This window comes from Gymnoscopelus microlampas, assembly GCF_963454915.1.
Source record: "Gymnoscopelus microlampas genome assembly, chromosome: 3".
Classification (NCBI taxonomy): Eukaryota; Metazoa; Chordata; class Actinopteri; order Myctophiformes; family Myctophidae; genus Gymnoscopelus; species Gymnoscopelus microlampas.
The window spans coordinates 27,744,166-27,748,470 of record NC_139940.1 but is presented as its reverse complement, the minus strand read 5'-3'; positions in this window follow the sequence as shown (position 1 = coordinate 27,748,470).

Sequence of the window (4,305 nt, the reverse complement as noted above, 5' to 3'; positions counted from 1 at the left end):
AACCACCAGGAAACCTGTAACTCTCAGCCAACAGCTTAGCTCAACTGGTAGAGCGTCTGTCCAATAACATGACTTGACTTGACTTGAGTGGGTTCGATTCCCACTCGAGTCAAGTGTCCCCGGTAACTTGAGGCAACGGATAAATTGAATCATATCCTTAGTGATGCTTCCCTTTGCAGACTAACTTCTAGAAAAACAAGTTAAAACCACCAGGAAACCTGTAACTCTCAGCCAACAGCTTAGCTCAACTGGTAGAGCGTCTGTCCAATGACTTGACCTGACTTGAGTGGGTTAGATTCCCGGATAAATTGACTGATATCCTTAGTGATGCTTCCCTTTGCAGACTAACTTCTAGAAAACAAGTTAAAACCACCAGGAAACCTGTAACTCTCAGCCAACAGCATAGCTCGACTGGTAGAGCGTCTGTCCAATAACATGACTTGACTTGACTTGAGTGGGTTCGATTCCCACTCGAGTCAAGTGTCCCAGGTAACTTGGGGCAACGGATAAATTGACTGATATCCGTAGAATAACTTGTAGGAGTGTGCTGGTTCAAATCCAGTACAACCGGGGACTTGACGTTAGTGGGAATCGAACCCAGGACCGCTCGGTGAACTGGATTTGAACCAGCACACTCCTACAAGTTATTCTACGGATATCAGTCAATTTATCCGTTGCCCCAAGTTACCGGGGACACTTGCCTCGAGTGGGAATCGAACCCCCTCAAGTCAAGTCAAGTCATGTTATTGGACAGACGCTCTACCAGTTGAGCTATGCTGTTGGCTGAGAGTTACAGGTTTCCTGGTGGTTTTAACTTGTTTTTCTAGAAGTTATTCTGCAAAGGGAAGCATCACGAAGAATATCAGTCAATTTATCCGTTACCCCAAGTTACCGGGGACACATGACTCGGAGTGGGAATCGAACCCACTCAAGGAAAGAATCATATGAAAGACATCAATGGGATTTGAACTCATGGCCTCTGGATCATGAATACTGCGTCTCAACCCATTGAGCTAACAGATGGCTGACAAGTACAGCCTTCCTGGTAGTTTTCAGTTGATCTTCTGGAAGCCAGTCTGCAAAGGAAAGAATCATAGGAAAGACATCAATGGGATTTGAACTCATGGCCTCTGGATCATGAATACTGCGTCTCAACCCATTGAGCTAACAGATGGCTGACAAGTAAAGCCTTCCTGGTAGTTTTCAGTTGATCATCTGGAAGCCAGTCTGCAAAGGAAAGAATCATAGGAAAGACATCAATGGGATTTGAACTCATGGCCTCTGGATCATGAATACTGCGTCTCAACCCATTGAGCTAACAGATGGCTGACAAGTACAGCCTTCCTGGTAGAGTATAATAATGCATAGTCTTAGATATTTTAGGAATGTTTTACAAAGCATGTTAAACATGAACAAACACATTAACAGACAGTTGTAAATGATGAACTGTCTTCACTTTACTATAGGGCACATAATAACATGTATTAAGGATTTATAGATACTTTAGGAATGTTTAACAAAGCATATGTTAAACATGAACAAGCTACCAATAGCTTGTATATATTATGTAACATCAGTTACAAATGATTTAATAATCATTTACAGATGTATTATACATGTCTTATTCATGAATAGTCATAAAATACCTTTATAGATGATTTGTAACCGTAGTTATAAAGGTTTTAGTAATCATTTACGAATGTCAACAAACAGGTTGTTAATGATTTGTTAATAGTCTACAAACTACTTATAAACGTTTATAAATGCTTTATAACGGGTCATTATTGTAAAGTGCTACCGTTAAATCCGAAAAAATCACTAAGTGTGGAGGCCAAAATCATCCCCCCAAAAACCTCTTAGGAGTACGTTTCAGGCAATTTAGAGTTGATTGGTAGTCTACTTTGTAGTGACTTTTTTGGTCCCTAACATTCATCGAGCTCTGGACTTAGCACATTTTTTTCACCATTGTGTCACTACCGAAACGAAAGTTTGTCACTACCGAAACGAAAGTTAAATCCAAAAAAATCACTAAGTGTGGAGGCCAAAATCGTCCCCCCAAAAACCTCTTATGTGCTTTACTAGCATTGGAAAATAATGGGTACAATTTCATCCATTAAAAAAGTAGGCCTATAGAAATTGATTTGATGACTGAACCGTAAGACCCATCTTTAATAATAACCATTCATTACTTCTCTGTATGATGGCATGCACTGACCACACCCCCGAACCGGGGGGTCTGGGGGTCCTCCCCCAGGTGAATTTTGGGAGTTTGTCAGTTTGATACCAAATCCAGTAGAAAACCAAAAGAAATGACGATCCAGAAGAGTGTCAGGAGACATGGTCAAAAACCAGGAGACTCATGCGGGATCCAGGAGTGTTGGCAGCCCTGCCCCCTACCCTACGAGGTAGGGGGTCCCTGCTGCCTGCTCCATCACCCCATCAGTTTGGGGGTCCCTGGCCTGAAAAGGTTGAAGACCCCTGTTCTAAAGCAACGAGGTCTACCTCTTCTTGGACGTTGTATGGACGTCATACAGACTTTTTTGATGGGGTTTTTGCAACGCAGCTGACTTCCGCAGAAATAGTGCAAAAAAACAAGACTCTCCCCACCAAAATCGGCAAGAAACACCGGGCCGGTTGACCGGGCCAAAACCTTAACCCCGCGGGTCGCGCAACAACGGCTGATAAGTCTATTGAGAATTAACGAGCCATTCCGGGTGGTAAACGGAACGCTCGTCCCAAAAACACACTGCCCCATTTTTTTCACGGTGCGAGGCCGCCGGTTTAGACCCGGGGCAGGGTGTTTTAGGACGACGGCTAGCGATTCAGGGGTGGAGCCAGGCTAACGCACCGGAACACACTAAAAAAACAGCACATTCAGCAAAAAAACAAAAAAAAACAAGACTCTCCCCACCAAAATCGGCAAGACACACCATCTCACGTTTAGTTCCCGCATCTGCATAGTCTCGCGTAGCTTTCTGCGAGAAGTTTTTAGTGTGTTCCGGTGCGTTAGCCTGGCTCCACCCCTGAATCGCCAGCCGTCGTCCTTAAACACCCTGCCGCGGGTCTAAACAGCGGCCTCGGAGCACGAAAAAAATGGGGCAGTGTGTTTTTGGGACGAGCGTTCCGTTTACCATGCACCCGGTAGTGAAAATAGCAGATCTACAAGCTTACGATGTGACGCATTGTGAGCTTGTAGATCTGCTTCGTTCACTGCTTTGGGTCCCAGGGAGACATCAAATTTATGTTTTGGGTCCCGAGCTAAAAGGTTATAGCTGGATAGCTGTTCTGAATTGTGAACCATAGTCTAGAACAGGGGTCTGCAACAGGGGGTCCGTGATAGGATTTCGTTTTTTTTACATTAACCACTTGAACCATATTCCTTTTCTGAGGGGAACATTAGCCGAAAATAGCAGATCTACAAGCTCTCAACGCCTCGCGTTGAGAGCTTGTAGATTGGCTATTTTTGGCAAAGAGGCCAGGTGTATAGGGAAAAAAGAGCAGACTAAGTAAAAATAAATGTTTTTATCTGAAACACAATTGTATACAATATAGAGGGGGTCCCTGCTTCATCTCTCTCTCAGCTAGGGGGTCCCTGGCCTGAAAACGTTGAAGACCCCTGCTCTAGATAGACCGCTGCTGCTGTGAACTTATTAAAAATGAAATTAAGAATATAACTGAAGAGAGTGCAGACAATCCTTTCATTGTATGACCACCAGATCTGACATGTATTTTCAAGATTTTTTATCTTAATGCTTTGTTTACATGCAAATAAATCTTAAACTTTGGGGTTTTGGGGCTATTTCTGCCACTGCACATTTGCACATTATGTGAAATTTGACCTCTGCATTCATTTACCCACCCTAACTATTAGGAGCAGTGGGCGCTATTAAAACAGCACCCAGGGAGAGCAGTTAGGGGTTAAGCGTTTTGCTCAGGGACACTTCCAACATCAAATAATAAAATATTGTAGGTTATAAACTGTAAGTCCTGTACGATAAAATGTCAACAGGTGCTACCTTGACCCACATGCCTTACAACTTGTGTAACTTGCGTGTCCAGCCACCTGACTGCCCGTTCTGGGTAGTGAGTAGTGGTAGGGGGGATAAAAATAAAATCCATCAATGGCTGAACGTGTTTTCGTGCGATGGCAACGTTATGCTCAATAAAAGCCCTTACAATTCCTTCTCCCAGTAGGTTACAGTTAAGAAGCCCTATTCAGCCTCCTGCTGTCTGTGCGATGAGTCAGAGCATGGCACTCTGCGGTACGCCATCGGCAACTGACTGACAGACTGGTCAGAGAGGCAC